Genomic DNA, 17,394 nt, shown 5'->3' with positions numbered 1-17,394 from the left:
AAAAAAGCTCCTTTTTCCCACCTTTACACCTTTGCAACTCACTGCTTTTTGCAATCAATGTCACTACAGCCCTGAATCTTTTTGTCTCTGTCTTCTTTCCAGTCTGCAATGGAGAATAGCAGCAGGCATGAAGGGTCAAATGGTCTGCTCCTTCTCCTAAAGTCCTTTGGTCCAGTAATATCAGTGAGTCTACAATTCATGCTCACATTTCACATGTAATCAATATTATGTTTACCCAAACAAACAATTTAATCATATTCCCCATGAGCAACCAAAAACAGCAAGATAGAGCTCTGGGATTTTCCCAAATGCCAACGTTCTCATGTGTAGAATCTCATTAACTGCACACACATCTGTCTGTGCAACCCTTCAGACAGGCTCACTGCTTTAATTAATCACCAATGCTTTCACTCCATTACTGAGCAACTGATACGTGATCAGGCAGGCAGGCAGGCAGACAGGCCTGTTCCTTAAAGCTTACATAATGCATTTACAGTATGCCTTCATCCTGCACAGCCTTCACCTAAGCCAACACCCTGGACATACCCTGCACACTTGACCCTTCTCCAATACCTAACTCAGTGAATGAACAGTGAATGGTGCCATCAGATAAATATATCAGCTACGTAATCCTAACTGCACAGACCAATGGAGCCCTCAAGTGTTGACTCTGCAGACTGAAGTTTGTCCAATGTATTCTGAAATTGGATGATAATGGTTCAATATATATATTGCATGACTTATGGAAGTACGCGGCAAAGAAGGAGGCCATTGAGCCTATCATGTGTTCTACAGTCAACAAAGATTTGACTACAGTAATCCCATTTTCCTATGATTATTGACGCATTAGGTTTATAGAAGGACATTAAACTAGTGAATTTCTGAAGAATGACGCAGTAGGATGCTACTCTTTTTCCACCTTTATACAGTTATATTGCTTCCTACTGCAAGACTTGCAACTCACTGCCTGTTGCAATCAATGTCACCACAACCCTGAATTTTTTTGCCTGTTTTTTTTCCAGTCTGCAATCCAAAGTAACAGCAGGCAGGAATGGTGAAATGGCCTGTTCCTTCTCCTAAGGCTTAAGGTCCAGCCTTAACATCATTTTCATAGCCCTGGATTCTGAGCCACACAATCTTCTTGCAGATGTCATGATCTGTTTTCCTCTCACCATTCGCTGCTTCAGGGAAAATAACCCCACCATAGCTCAGACTGCATCTGAGTAAATTTCCTCTGCAGCTTCTCTTTTCCAATCATAATTGTCCGAATAAATAATGTGCTGACCAAGACTGCACCCGGTTGTGTGGCCCAACCAGGTTTTGATGCAATGGGCCTCAGTGGCTAGTTCAGTATTTGATGCCAATCACGAATTGTGCAGAAGGTAGTTGAGAGTCAATCACATTGCTGATTGTTGTCACATGGAGACCAGAGCAAGTTTGGAAGGCAAATTCCCTTCCCCAAAGAGCTTTAGTGGTTTTTACATGCCAACCAACAGTGGTTACATAGTTACCATTAGGATTTCTTTATTGAAATTAAATTTCACCATCTGCCACGGTGGGTTTTGAACCTATGTATGCAGGGCATTAAGTTGGGGTTCTGGATTACTAGTCCAGTGACATTACCACTACACCAGTGCCCCCACAAAATTTCTCGATCCCTTGCCTTGTTATCCCTCCCGTAAAGTGAATTACTTTACAGTTTTCCAGATTGAATTCTATTTGTCACTACTGTGTCCAAACACTACTACCTTCGTCCAAATTATTAATGTATGCTACAACAGCAAGGCCCAGCACCTGGCTCCATGGAATCCCATTGGAAACAAACTTCCAGTCGCAAAAATGTTGCATACCATCAGCCTCTGCTTCCTGAAACCCAGCACATTTGGATCCTGTGAGGTACTTTGCCTTGGATCCTATTACGGGCTCTTACTTTCTTGACCATTAAGGATCCTATCAAAAGTCTTTCTACAGTTCATGCAGACCAGATGAAAAGCATTACCCTCATTAATGCCTCTGGTTACCTTCTTATTGCTGATTATACATGATTAATCCAAGTGTTGAAGCATTGTGTCCATCAGAATTCTTTCTATTAACTGACATTGTCCCACCCTCATACAAGGACCTCCACTAAGTTGAGGTTGAGAATGCAATCCTGAATCAGAATTCTTTGTCAATGTCTGGCTGAATCATTTCTGAACATGGCCTGCATTGAGACTCTAAGTTTATACCAGTCCTATCACACATCAGTGAACCATATGTGCCCAAAGACCATCACTGTTATTCATATCACTCAATATTGTATTGCAGGACTAACAGCTTCAGCAAGACAACAAGATTTAATAACTCCAAAGTTCCTTTGAGACTGATTTTCAGTAGCTTTAATGAAGGCCTCTGTAGGTCAGACACAATTCATGTGACTGTCAATCCCAGTCGGAGAGTGGCAGCTTGACCGAGGCTGTTTGACAGCTGTAACAAGTTGCTGGCTGTCCAACCCATCTGGTTTTGTGAATCCAAGCCAGCCATTTGCTAAGGAGGCGTTGAGGGTGGAGATGCATGTCACCCTGCGATAGTACATCACTTTCTAATCCCAAGGCACAATTGCTCTCATATCACCATATGGGTCAGTATTCCAATGATCTGTGCGAGACCAGATTAGAGGAGATCTATGATAGGACTGAATACCCAATCCGCTCTATCCACTGTCATCAGAGATCCACTCATATATGACTCTTAAGAAGAGGTATACTGCTTCTCTTTTTAAGCATGGGTAGTATCAATTAACCACGTTGCAACTGATATTTACAAAAATAAGAAATGCGTTGCAATGTGTTTCTTAGCATCCCTGAGATTTGGAGGAGGAGATTTCAGAATTGGCAGTTTCCTTCTTAAGGAGTCTTAGGGCTGAATGTTATTTTCTTTTGGCTAAATCCAAGTTGGGTATGTTTGTTGGAGGGATTTCTGCCACAAAGGTGGGTTTTGCACTGTATCTTACCAACTTTGCCATATTAACTATCTATCTCGTCCCCGTGGTGCACACCCATGTCCAATTCCAGTCCCATCTCACCATACACTGTTCCCAGAACACATTCAGCCCTCAGCAGATATTCATTAAAAGACTGGCACCTATTGTGCCCATGCCATCTGTAAAGTGCCTCAGTGCATCTGAACAAGCACTGGCATTCTGACATTGCCCTGCTTACACAAGGACGAGTTGTGAAAAGGGGAAGATGGCCCTTTAATTCTTCGACATGGCCCTGGAGAACCTGGTTGGGGGGGGGGGATTTAAAGGCTGTAAAATGCCTGATTGTTACAGCGTTAGGCATCATGTCATGGCCACAGACAAGGTTCCATGCTGGAGGTCATGCCATTTGGAAGCCAGAGGAACAATGCCTAGGCAGGGTTACAGATGGTGCTGACACCTTTGGCTCTCCAGCGTTCGCAGCTCCAATAGTGTAGTTGTCAGTGAGTCATTACACAGTGTCTGTGTCTGAAGGCTGCAAAACAAGGGGTGGGGGGGGGGGGGGGGGGGGGGCGGGTGCAATGCTTCAGAATAGTCTGTGAAAAGGGGCACTGCAGGATTGTGAGCAAAGTTCTTGACCTTTAGAAGCCCTAACATTAGTGGGTCGACACCCACTTCTACAATGTGGATTTGCACATTGGTAATGGAGATACTTTGGGACAGGTGGTGAGCTGAAACTGCCAGGTGGCTGCTCTGGTTTCCACATCTTTTTTTTTCCTGACATCTAGATTGTTTAGAGAGGTTGGTAAGATTTTTTTTTCTTCTTGTTCAATTTCCACCACCAGGAAGAAAGGAAACACCCGAGTGGCCATTGACAAGCAGTGCCCTTCACATCAAAGGGCAATGCTGTGTGATCAAAACAGTGAAGGGGAGGGCAGGGACTAAATCAAAATAGAGTTGGAGGGGAAAATGATGCACTCCACTCCCTGCGGCGCCCACCTCTCCCTGAAAAACTGCAGGGTGTTGGTGGACACCGCGTGCTCCTTCTCCAAGGACACCCACGCCCTAACGTAACCATGGAAGAGGGGAGGTTGGTAAGATAGGAAGGTGAATACTAATGAGGCGAGTTGGGGATTAACAAGCAAAAGTCCCCCTTAGTTGGCAACTCACTGCAGCCTGGCAAGAAACCCACCACATCATTTATGAGAAAAGTAAAAGATGGAGTGAGATACTCCAGATATTGACATCGGCTTTGTCAGATTTCATCTCTGATTCTGCCACATTAGATTAGATTACTTACAGTGTGGAAACAGGCCCTTCGGCCCAACAAGTCCACACCGACCCGCCGAAGCCCAACCCACCCATACCCATACATTTACCCCTTACCTAACACTACGGGCAATTTAGCATGGCCAATTCACCTGACCCGCACATCTTTGTGACTGTGGGAGGAAACCGGAGCACCCGGAGGAAACCCACGCAGACACGGGGAGAACGTGCAAACTCCACACAGTCAGTCACCTGAGTCGGGAAATGAATCCGGGTCTCAGGCGCTGTGAGGCAGCAGTGCTAACTGCTGTGCCACCGTGCCGCCCACATTATTGCCATAGCCCGTGTAACTCAGACAGATTCTGCTGACAGAAATTCAGAAGAAAGTTGTCACAGAGGGTTAGCTAAAAGCTAATTCCCATATTGTCAATTTATTTCATAAATGCTGTTTAACTGGAGACCTGCAAGTTCAAAGCATGAGCATTTGGGCGGCACGGTGGCACAGTGGTTAGCACTGCTGCCTCACAGCGCCTGAAACCCGGGTTCAATTCCCGACTCAGGTGACTGACTGTGTGGAGTTTGCACATTCTCCCCGTGTCTGCGTGGGTTTCCTCCGGGTGCTCCGGTTTCCTCCCACAGTCCAAAGATGTGTGGGTCAGGTGAATTGGCCATGCTAAATTGCCCATAGTGTTAGGTAAGGGGTAAATGTAGGGGTATGGGTGGGTTTCGCTTCGGCGGGTCGGTGTGGACTTGTTGGGCCGAAGGGCCTGTTTCCACACTGTAAATCTAATCTAATCTAATAAATATGAAACAAAATACATTTGCAACTTGCTTCTATGACTTGGGATTTAATGTACAAATAGTATATTCAACCTTGCTCTGTCAAGTTGGGTCATTAGGGAAGATATTGTGAAATGCACGTGTTTGTCCCATGCAGTCAGACTTGGACAGAGCTCAATTTTTCTTTAACCTGTTGCGATCACTTTGTAGATGTTTTCAGAGTGAGCTGTTGTCCAGGCTGGAGAAGGCTGAGAAATGAATGATCGAGGGTTGAAGGTTTGGAGTGGGCAGGAAGGTGGAATTGAGGCCGAGATGAGATCAGCCGTAATCATATTAAATGGCAGAGCAGGCTCGAAGGGCCTCCTCCTGCTCCAGGCCTTTCTATTCATAAAATGTGAAATAAAATTATTTAGCCTCTTCATTAGGAATAGCAAAGGCCTGGGTTGTCTTTCCCAACAAAGTTCAGTGCAATTCTCTGGAAAACGTTAGAGATTTTGTTTCCATAATGTTAATAACTTCAAAGCCAGAGGATTGGGTGGAATCTGAAATAGAATTCTGTGGTGTGTGAGAAGTTGGGACTGCTAGCGACAGAGCCCTATGAGCAGAGTTGACATACATTTACACTGATGAGTAGCAGCCAGCTCTACCCCCAGGTTTACATCTCACCACATCTGAAGTGGAGAGACTGAAATTCGACATAGTATACAGTAAGGAATTCAATGGCACATTCATAAGATTAAAATTTCCCATCCACAGCACACAGCTAAGCATTGAGCACTCAGAGTAACAGCTCCTGGCAGGGATTAAGAGAGTAGTCTGACAGCACGATGCCTTAAATGGAAGGGGTAGAAGTCAGAGAAGAATGCCTCTTTAAAACAGAAAGGAAGGAAGGAGGAAAGTCCCTCAGTGTCACGGATAGCATATAAGCAATTTTAATACAATTCAGCAGTTGGAATTAGTTCCAAACACTATTAAGACACACCCATATTGGCATGTATTATTTTAGCAAGAACTGTTCCAGGTTCTTTTACCCATAGAAAAATAATGAAAGGTTGGATTGATCTGCAGTTTAGGTTTTGGTGCACCAGTGACGCATTGCAGTTTTTATGTGTCATTGGTCAATATTGAGAGATAAGTTTTGAATTGCATGCAATGTTCCTATTTTCCTGTCAGCACTTGCTGACTTCCTGAGCTACTTGAACTTCATCTAGATTGTTTCGGATTCACTCACTGTGCATGATCTCCCTTATAGCAAAAGCACTTAGCCTTCAGAGTAATGATTTGGAGATGCCGGTGTTGGTCTGGGGTGTACAAAGTTAAAAATCACACAGCACCAGGTTATAGTCCAACAGGTTTAATTAAAAGCACGAGCTTTTGGAGCGCCGCTCCTTCATCGGGTGGTTGATGAAGGAGCAGCGCTCTGAAAGCTAGTGCTTCCAATTAAACCTGTTAGACTATAACCTGGCGTTGTGGGATTTTTAACCTTCAGAGTAAAACTTTGTTGAAAACTTCATCACACAGTCACAGACTGGGCAGGTTATGTTATAGTAGCAGCATGCATTGTAGGTATTCTCGACTTAAATACATATCTCTTTCTTTCTCTGCTCTGTATATTTACCACAAGTGAAATACTTGCCTGCAAAGGAAAAACAATCCACAGAACTAGTATTTCACACTTTTGGCAAGTGACACTTGGCTCACACATACATTCGTAGTGTTTAGTATGTTCCAAATCAGATCTGTCTGCTCAGCACTTTTGGATTCAAAATAAACATATTTTGCAAATCCCCAATTACACCTTGCCTTGAACAACACAAAGAAAATTGACCCAAAATTAAGACTGCGTAATGAATTTAATTATTCCAATTCCATTTTTGGCTTTTGAACACAAATATAACCCCTGAATGTGCAAATATTTGCTAACGTTTAACTAACAAGTTGTAACTTGCCATTTATAATGTCAACATGACACCAAGTGTTCAAAAAGGAATCTTACCTGTTCATCAATGTCTATTTACATAATTAATTCTTGTGTATAGCACGTCACATATTTGAATCTGTCTTTACTAAAAGAGTTCATCCATTTATCATTCACTCTTACAGGCAACTTAATGAGACCAATTAAGTGAAATTACCCGAAATGTTAGAATTTCAGTAGTCAGCTTTAAAATAGTTGCTTTTCTGTGAATTTCAATCTGACACACAGGAACATTTGGGAAGCTCTTCATCTTCAACTTGACTGACCAGTGGCTCCTTCTAAAGCAATGACATGAGGCTGATTCAAGATTCCATCATATCTGCAAGGTCTGCACTTCAAACATGTTCCAATCTGGGCAATAAATCCACTAATGGTCCCCTCATCAGAGTTTGGGAAGGAGTTGGGACTGGTCCAATATACAACACAATTTTCTTTTAAAAAGGGAAAGTCTGCTCTCTCACTAGACAGAAGCAACTAGTGGAGAGTTTAACCTGAGGGTCACCATGCCTCAGACAATGGGAGAGGTTATGAAGGAGAGTCCTTCATGATAACCATACCCAATGCAGGAATTGAACCCATGCTGTTGTCATCAATCACCAGCCATCCAGCTATGACCCCATATGAGAATTAGAATTAGAACTGGGGTTTATTGTCACATGTACTCAAGTATAGGCATACATGAGTACAGTGAAAAGTCTACAAAGTCAACATCTATGACACCAACTTAGATACAAAGGTACCTAGGTACAAGATATCAGGTACAAAGTAGAAAAATAAGGAAATAAGTTAAAAGTTCAACATTATAGTTCTTTTTAGTATAAAGTAGAAAAATAAAGAAAGAAAATTAAAAGTTCAGTATTAAAGCCCTTCTTTAGCCACAGGCCTGTGGGCAGTCCATGCTAGGCTTTCTCTCCCGCAATGGAGTCAATCTCCGCCGCCCACACAGTGCTTGATCTCTCCCCCCTACACAGGGCTTGATCTCGAGACCCCACAGTTGGCTTGATCTCTCCCCCGCACTGGGGTCAATCTCTCTCCCCCTCACTGGGCTCAATCTCTCTCTCCCCACACTCGGGTCAATCTCTCCCCCCCATACTGGGCTCAATCTCTCCCCAATACTGGGTTCGATCTCTCCCCCCACACTGGAGTCAATCTCGATCCCCACACATGACTCAATCTCTCGTCTACACTGGGGCTCGATCTCTTCCCCCTACACTGGGTTTGATCTCTTCCCCCTACAGTGAGTTCGATGTCTCCCTCCCATACAGTGCTCAATTTCTCCCACCCAAACTGGGCTCAATCTCTAGTCCCTACACTGGGATCAATTTCTCCCCCACGGTGGGCTTGATCTCCATTCCCACCCACCCCCTACAGAGGGATAAGCCATAAAGGGTGCACATTGCTGCTCCTGTGCATCAGAGGTGGAGGGGAGCAGATGGATGTGGGCATAGTGCCAATCAATCAGGCTTCTTTGTCCTGGATGGTGTCAGGCTTCTTTACTGTTGTTGGAGCTGCATTCATTCAGGTAAGTGGAGGGTACACCCCCACACTCTTTCCTTGGATATTGCAGATGGTGGGCAGGCTTTTAGGGAGAGAGGAGGTGAATTATTCACCGCAGGATTTCAGGCCTCTGACTGTTCTTGTAGCTATCATGTTTATATCATTGATACAGTTCAGATTCCGGTCAATGGTAACCCCAGGATGTTAACAGTGGGGGATTTAGACATGGTGACACCACAGAAAGTCAAAGGACAATGGTTAGATTGCATCTTGTTGGAAATGGTCATTCTCAGGCTAATACTCTGGTAATGAGTTCATTAAAAGTCTGGAATAAAAAAGACTAGCCTGATGAGACCGTGTCACTCATCATAAAAACCCATCTGGTTCACCAATGTTCTTAAGGGAAGAAAATCTGCCATCTTTATCTGGTCTGGCCGACATGTGACTCCAGACCCACAGCAATATGTTTGATATTTATTGAATTGAATTAAATTAGGTTTATCGTTACCTATACTCATGGTACAGTAAAAGTTTTCAAGTCACCACTACAGTGTCATCTTAGGTACAAAGGTGCCTGGGTACCTAGGTACAGAATCTTAAGTACAAAACAGAAAAATAAGGAAAACAAAGTCAATGAGTTAAACATTATGGTCATTTTTACTATAAAGTAGAAAAACAAAGAAAAGCAATTAACTGTTCAACAACACAGTCCATGAGTATTTGGCCATGTTGGATTCACACTCCTTACAAGGGTCCAACCTCACTGACATCGGACTCGACCTACCCCAGCTGCTGCCCCCTGCTGTCTGCTCCCACTCTCGCCCCCCCACTGCCCCCTGCTGTCTGCTCCCGCTCTAGCCCCCACTGCCCCCTGCTGTCAGCTCCCACTCTCACCACACTGCCCCCTGCTGTCTGCTCCCACTCTCGCCCCCACTGCCTTCTGCTGCCTGCTCCTACTACCTTGCACTACTACCTAGTGAGCAATATCTACACCCCATGTAAGCAGGTTAAAAAATTTTACCAGGTCTCCTTAGCGCCTTCCAAAAGCTATGGCAGTTACCATCTAGAAGGACAAGGGCAGCAAAGTTTCCAGAACAAGTAATAGGAAAGGGGAGTGTGGGAAGGGTCAGGAATCTAACTTCAGGCAGAGTGGATAATAGGACAACCATGAGAAGGGGGCAGTCAATGCAGGACTGAGGGAGTCATACTTAAATGTATGCAGTATACAAAACAAGATAAATGAGCTGGTAATGCAGATTGAAATAGGCTGGCATGATGTTATAAGTATCACCCAGTCATGGCTGAAGGGAGTTAGGGCTGGGATCTAAATATCCAAGGATCCATGTCCTATCAACAGGACAGACAGATGTACAGGAGTGACAGGGATGCCTTGTTAGTAAGAAATGAAATTAAATCAATTGCAAGAGTCAGAAGGTGTAGAATCTGTTGGAATGGAGTTGAGGAACTGCAAAAGAGAAAATAAACCCTGGTGGGTTACGTACAGGCCTCCTAGCATTAGTCTCTCCAATCCAGAAAGTGAACACTTGAAATAGTGGAGTCCTATTCAAATCAACCTCTTTAACTAAACTTTTAGTCATTTGATAAAGCCTCCTTCTTTACCTCAAGGTTTTTTTTCATTGATAACAACCTGTGAAGTGCTTAGGGATATTTTACTCTGGTATTAGTGCTATACAAATGCAAGTTGTTCTCATCAGATTTTGTAAACTTATTTATGACAACCTTGGCTTGAATCTTAATTTTTTTTTGGCTAAGTGTTATTTGTTGATTTTTTTTGGAGAGGTTCTCGTCATGAGGCCCAGTGGGATTTCTCACAGTATCTCACAAAGTGGTCTCATTACCTATCTCCTCTGTCTATATGGCACCCTCCTTTCTTCTGACCCTACCCCTATCTCACCATGCGACTGGCACAGTGGCTCAGTGGTGAGCACTACTGTCCTGAAACACAGGGACCCCGCTTTTGATTCCACCCTCAGGTGACTGTCCTTGTAGAGTTTGCACGTTCTCCCCATGTCAGCCTGGGTTTCTCTGGGTGCTTTGGTTTCCTCCCACATTCTAAAAATGTGCAGGTTAGGTGGATTGACCATGCCAATTTGCCCCTAGTGTCCAGGGATGTGTTCTCTGGCTGAGTTAGTCATGGGAAATGCAGGGTTACAGAGATGGGGTGGGTCTGGGTGGGATGTGCTTTGGAAGGTCGGTGTGGATTCAGTGGGCCGAATGGCCTCATTCCAGACTTTAGGGATTCTATGGCAAATACATTAGAACACGTGCCACCTGCAAGTCATTCATCATCATGACTTTGAAATATATCGCAGCTCCTTTAATATCACTCAGTCAAAATCCTGGATCTCATTCCCTAACGGCATTGTGGGTGCCATGTACCACATGGACTGCTGCAGTACAAGAAGGAAGCTCACCACCCAACTTTACAAGGGCAACGGAGGATGGGTAATAAATCCTGGCCCGGCCACCAACGCTCACATGAATGAATTTTTTTTAAAGGACACAAGGAAAGGAAATTGCAACACAGGTTTGCATGCATGCTAAAGAACAGAAGCACAATGACAGAGCTGGAGGATCACATCGATACTGGGCGGAGATGGCTTGCAAAACATCAGAGTTATACTATGTGAGTGAAAGAGGCAAGGCTGAAAATTAACAACTATCTTCCGCTAGAAGTAGATGAGACATCTTTGCCTCTTCCTGAGATCCCCAGCATTACTGTCGCTGTATTCAGCCAAATCAATTGATCTATGTTTTATTAGGAAACAGCTGAGTACAGTGTATATCACACAAAGGCTATGGGTGTTGGACAACGTTCTGAAGACTACTCTTCCAGAAGAAGCTACACCTCTAGCCAGGTTTTGTTTTCAGTACAGCTGCAGCACTGGTATCCACCCAACAATGTGGAAATTGCCCAAACACCTTCTGTCCACAGAAAGCAATCTGTCCAGCATGCACGCACCCATCAGTTGAGTGATGGAAAGTGTTGTTGACTGCACTCTCAAGCAATTACTTAGCTGATGATCAATGCCTGATTTGGGTTCCACCAGGGCCAATCAGCTTCATACCTCATTGAAACTTTGGTCCAAGGATGAAAAGTGCTGAACACCAGAGTTAAGTTGAGATACTGTCCTTGAATCAAGGTAGCACAATATCATCAAAGAGCCCTGGTCAAACTGAAGCCAGCGAGAACTGGGGAAAATGTTCCTCTAACTGGCATCACATTAGCACAAAAGAAGAGGATTGCAGTTGTTGGAGTTCTGTCATTTCAATCTCAGGACATTGCTTCATACTGATCAGAAATGGAGATGTTAGCTGAGATTCGCGATTGTTCAGTTCTGTTCATAGGTACAAAGAAGTCATCAATGTCTATATGCAGCAAGACCTGTCACCATTCAGGTTTGAACTGATAAAATGACAAGTAATGTTTGTACCACTCAAGTGCCAGTCAATGGTCCTCTCCAACAAAAAAAGAGGCTAACCATGTCCACTTGATATTCAACAGAATTGTCATCATCAAATGCCCCACAATCAATGTGCTGCAAAGGTCATCAACAGATCCGAAACTGAACTGTACCATCTGTATGAATACTGTGGTACAAAAGCAGCTCAGAAACTGGGAATTTTGCAGTCAAGACAGAGGTGTAGTGGACAGCAAAGAAGGTTACCTCAGATTACAACAGGATCTTGATCAGATGGGCCAATTGCCTGAGAAGTGGCAGATGGAGTTTAATTCAGATAAATGTGAGGCGCTGCATTTTGGGAAAACAAATCTTGGCAGGACTTATACACTTAATGGCAAGGATCTGAGGAGCATTGCTGAACAAAGAGACCTTGGAGTGCAGGTTCATAGCTCCGTGAAAGTGGAGTCGCAGGTAGATAGGATATTGAAGAAGGCGTTTGGTATGCTTTTGAAAATGTGTTGCTGGTTAAAGCACAGCAGGTCAGGCAGCATCCAAGGAATAGGAAATTCGACGTTTCAGGCATAAGCCCTTCATCAGGAATGAGGAGAGGGTGCAAGGCAGGCTAAGATAAAAGGTAGGGAGGAGGGACTTGGGGGAGGGGCGATGGAGATGTGATAGGTGGAAGGAGGTCAAGGTGAGGGTGATAGGCCGGAGTGGGATGGGGGCGGAGAGGTTAGGAAGAAGATTGCAGGTTGGGAGGGCGGTGCTGAGTTGAGGGAACCGACTGAGACAAGGTGGGGGGAGGGGAAATGAGGAAACTGGAGAAATCCGAGTTCATCCCTTGTGGTTGGAGGGTTCCCAGGCGGAAGATGAGGCGTTCTTCTTCCAACCGTCGTGTTGTTGTGTTTTGCCGGTGGAGGAGTCCAAGGACTTGCATGTCCTCGGTGGAGTGGGAGGGAGAGTTAAAGTGTTGAGCCACGGGGTGGTTGGGTTGGTTGGTCCGGGCGTCCCTGAGGTGTTCTCTGAAGCGTTTCGCAAGTAAGCGGCCCGTCTCCCCAATGTAGAGGAGGCCACATCGGGTGCAGTGGATGCAATAGATGATGTGTGTGGAGGTACAGGTGAACTTGTGGCGGATATGGAAGGATCCCTTGGGGCCTTGGAGAGAAGTGAGGGAGGAGGTGTGGGCGCAAGTTTTACATTTTCTGCGGTTGCAGGGGAAGGTGCCGGGAGTGGAGGTTGGGTTTGTGGGGGATGTGGACCTGACGAGGGAGTCACGAGGGGAGTGGTCTTTGCGGAACGCTGATAGGGGAGGGGAGGGAAATATATCCCTGGTGGTGGGGTCCGTTTGGAGGTGGCGGAAATGACGGCGGTTGATACGTTGTATACGGAGGTTGGTGGGGTGGTAGGTGAGAACCAGTGGGGTTCTGTCTTGGTGGCGGTTGGAGGAGCGGGGCTCAAGGGCGGAGGAGCGGGAAGTGGAGGAGATGCGGTGAAGGGCATCGTCGATCACGTCTGGGGGGAATCTGCGGTCCTTGAAGAAGGAGGCCATCTGGGCTGTGCGGTGTTGGAACTGGTCCTCCTGGGAGCAGATGCGGCGGAGACGAAGGAATTGGGAATATGGGATGGAGTTTTTACAGGGGGCAGGGTGGGAGGAGGTGTAGTCCAGATAGCTGTGGGAGTCAGTCGGTTTATAGTAGATGTCTGTGTTGAGTCGGTCGCCTGAGATAGAGATGGAAAGGTCTAGGAAGGGGAGGGAAGAGTCTGAGACTGTCCAGGTGAATTTGAGGTCGGGATGGAAGGTGTTAGTAAAGTTGATAAACTGTTCAACCTCCTCGTGGGAGCACGAGGCAGCGCCGATACAGTCATCGATGTAGCGGAGGAAAAGGTGGGGGGTGGTGCCAGTGTAGTTGCGGAAGATGGACTGTTCCACATATCCTACGAAGAGACAGGCATAGCTGGGGCCCATGCGGGTGCCCATGGCAACTCCTTTAGTTTGGAGGAAGTGGGAGGATTGAAAAGAGAAGTTATTCAGGGTGAGGACCTGCTTTCCTTTATTGGTCAGAGTATTGAGTACGGGAGCTGGGAAGTCATGTTGCGGCTGTGCAGGATGTTGGTTAGGCCACTGTTGGAAAATTGCGTTCAATTATAGTCTCCTTTCTATCAGAAAGATGTTGTGAAACTTGAAAGGGTTCAGAAAAGATTTACAAGGATGTTGCCAAGGCTGGAGGATTTGAGCTTTAGGGAGAGGTTAAATAGGTTAAGGCTGCTTTCCCTGGAGCATCAGAGGCTGAGGGGTGACCTTATAGAGGTTTATAAAGTCATGAGGGGCATGGATAGGATAAATAGACAAAGTCTTTTCCCTGGGGTCAGGAAGTCCAGAACAAGAGGGCGTAGGTTAAGGGTGAGAGGGGAAAGATATAAAAGAGACTTAAGGGGCAATTCTTTCATGCAGAGGGTGGTACGTGTATGGAATGAGCTGCCAGAGGAAGTGATGGAGGCTGGTACAATTACAACATTTAAAAGGCATCTGGATGGGTATCTGAATAGGAAGGGTTTGGAGGGATATGGCCCGGGTGCTGGCAGATGGAACTAGATTGGGTTAGAATATGTTGTTGGCTTGGACGAGTTGGACCAAAGGGTCTGTTTCCATGCTGTACATCTCTATGACTTTATAAGAGGCTCACCAAAGCCTGCCCACCATTCAGTAGGGATTCTTATGGAATACGTTCCACTTTCTTGGATGATTGCATGTCCAACAATAATCAAGAAGCTTGACACAATCCAATACAAAGAAGTCATCTTGATTAGCATCCCATCCATCATCATCCACATTTACTTCTTCCACTATTCATGCAATCGTAATATTTACAAACGCATTGCAGCAACTTGTCAATCCTCAGCCACTAGCACTTTTCAAACCTGTGACCTCTATCACTGACAAGCAACATTCTCTCTGAGCTCCCCTCTCTGAGGGACCACAACCGGTGATTGGCATGCTGATGTGGTTCACGACATTGACTTCCAGTTCTGGAAGTTAGAACCACGCATGGACCTCCCCAAAGAGTTTTTCAAATGTTGGCACAAATGCAGGTAAAAAGGATGAACACAATATACGTCTGGGAGCAGCCCCACCTGCAAATTCCCCTCCAATCCACACAGCTTTGAACTATCTTATAGTTCCTTCACTCTTCCTTGGCTAAAATCCTGGAATCCCAACAGGATTATTGGAGTACTTCCATCACAAGAAATGGAATGGTTCAAGAAAGCAGCTCAGCACTACCCTCTCAAGGACAATTAGGGATGGATAACGAATGTAACACTTGTCATTGATGTCTACATCTCTGGATGAATAAAGAATGTCTTGCCCATCTGTTATTCTCCTATTTTCTGACAAGTTGCTATTACTTCTTCCTTCATACCGCTTTCCACCATGTGGCTATTCTTAGGAGGCCTATACATCACTCCCAGATCTGATTTATTGCCTCTGTGGTTTCTCACCTCTACTCGGATAATCCAAGATGGAGGACAGGGAAAAAATTTCTGGCTGTAAGAGCTGCTCCTTTTTTTGAGATATTTTAGGTGTTGGAGGTGATTTCCTCAAATTCCAGGAGCAGCAATTACTGTTTTATATGCTGTGGCATTGTTTTGGAACGTTGGAAAAAAAAAGTCAAAACAACAGCAGTTTTAAAGGGAGAAGAGCAGACAAAGGAAGCACATGGTGAGGACAGTGCAGGAAAGAGAGAGAGAGAGAGAGAGAACCTGCACAGTTACTGCCTTTGCTGTTTGAATTCGTGTATCACTGGACATCAGAGTGCATCTGGGAAAATTAACCAACAGTGAAATTCACAACTAATCTTGGAGGAACTGTTGGGCGAAGTTCACAGCACAGAATCAGATAAGTTAATTGTTGTTTTAAGTCTGTCCAAGAGAAAGGCCGCAGTAGTGAGTAGAGTAGATTCTTTCTTGATTATATGTTTTTGGAGATGAGTCTCTTGATTAAACTTAAAATATAAGCCATAGCTATTAATTTAACCTGTGGCAGTGTTTGTAGAGGAATAAGACAGTGTTATTTTCTGGGTCTGTAGATTGTGAAGGAGCAAAAATGGCCTTTGCAGTGATATGTACTTCTTGTCAGATGTGGGAGTTTAAAGAGAGTTTAAGGGTTACTGTGGATTATATCTGCCATAAATGCTGTTGGATGCGAATCTTATCAGATCGAGTGGATCGGTTGGAGAGACAGTTAGAAGCGATGAGGAAATTGCAACAGCAACAGTATGTGATAGATGGCAGTTATAGGAAGGGGAGAAAGTCTCAGATATAATCACATAGATGGGTTAACTCCAGGAAGGGTGAGAGAGGTCGGCACCTAGGGCAGGAGTCTTTTGTGGATATACCCATTTCAAACAGGTATGCTGTTTTGGAAAATGTAGAGGGTGATGGATTCTCATGGGAACGTGGCACGAACAGCCAAGTTTCTGGTATTGAGACTGGCTCTAATGCAACGAGGGGTCTGTTGGCTTCCAAGAGATCAATTGTGATAGGGGATTCTGTAGTCAGAGGTACAGACAGATGTTTCTGTGACCAGCAGAGAAAAAGCAGAATGGTGTGTTGTTTCCCTGGTGCCAGGATCAAGGATGTCTCAGAGAGGGTGCAGAATGTTCTCATGGGGGAGAGGGGCCAGCAGGAGGTTATTGTCCACATTGGAACCAATGACATTGGAGGGGAAAAGGTTGAGACTCTGAAGGGAGATTACAGAGAGTTAGGCAGAAATTTAAAAAGGAGGTCCTCAAGGGTAGTAATATCTGGATTACTCCCAGTGCCAGAGATAGTGAGGGCAGGAATAGGAGGATACAGCAGATGAATGCATGGCTGAGGAGCTGGTGTATGGGAGAAGGATTCACATTTTTGGATCATTGGAATCTCTTTTAGGGTAGAAGTGACCTGTACAAGAAGGATGGATTGCACCTAAATTGGAAGGGGACTAATATACTGGCAGGGAAATTTGCTAGAACTGCTTGGGAGAATTTAAACTAGTAAGGTGGGGGGGATGGGACCCAGGGAGATAGTGAGGAAAAAGATCGATCTGAGATGGGTACAGCTGAGAACAGAAGTGACTCAGGGCACGCAGGAACAAGGTAGGAAGAATAAATTAAACTGCTTTTATTTCAATGCAAGGGGCCTTATAGAGAAGGCAGATGAACTCAGGGCATGGTTAGGAACATCGGACTGGGATATCATAGCAATTAAATGGCTCAGGAATGGGCAGGACTGGCAGCTTAATGTTCCAGGATACTAATGCTACAGGAAGGAGAGAAAGGGAGGCAAGAGAGGAGGGGGAGTGGCATTTTTGATAAGGGATAGAATTACAGCTGTGCTGAGGGAGGATATTCCCAAAAATACATCCAGGGAAGTTATTTGGGTGGAACTGAGAAATAAAAAGGGATGATCACCTTATTAGGATTGTATTATAGACCCCTAATAGTCAG

Source organism: Hemiscyllium ocellatum, chromosome 3, assembly GCF_020745735.1.
Source record: "Hemiscyllium ocellatum isolate sHemOce1 chromosome 3, sHemOce1.pat.X.cur, whole genome shotgun sequence".
Classification (NCBI taxonomy): Eukaryota; Metazoa; Chordata; class Chondrichthyes; order Orectolobiformes; family Hemiscylliidae; genus Hemiscyllium; species Hemiscyllium ocellatum.
This window is presented reverse-complemented; position numbering follows the sequence as displayed.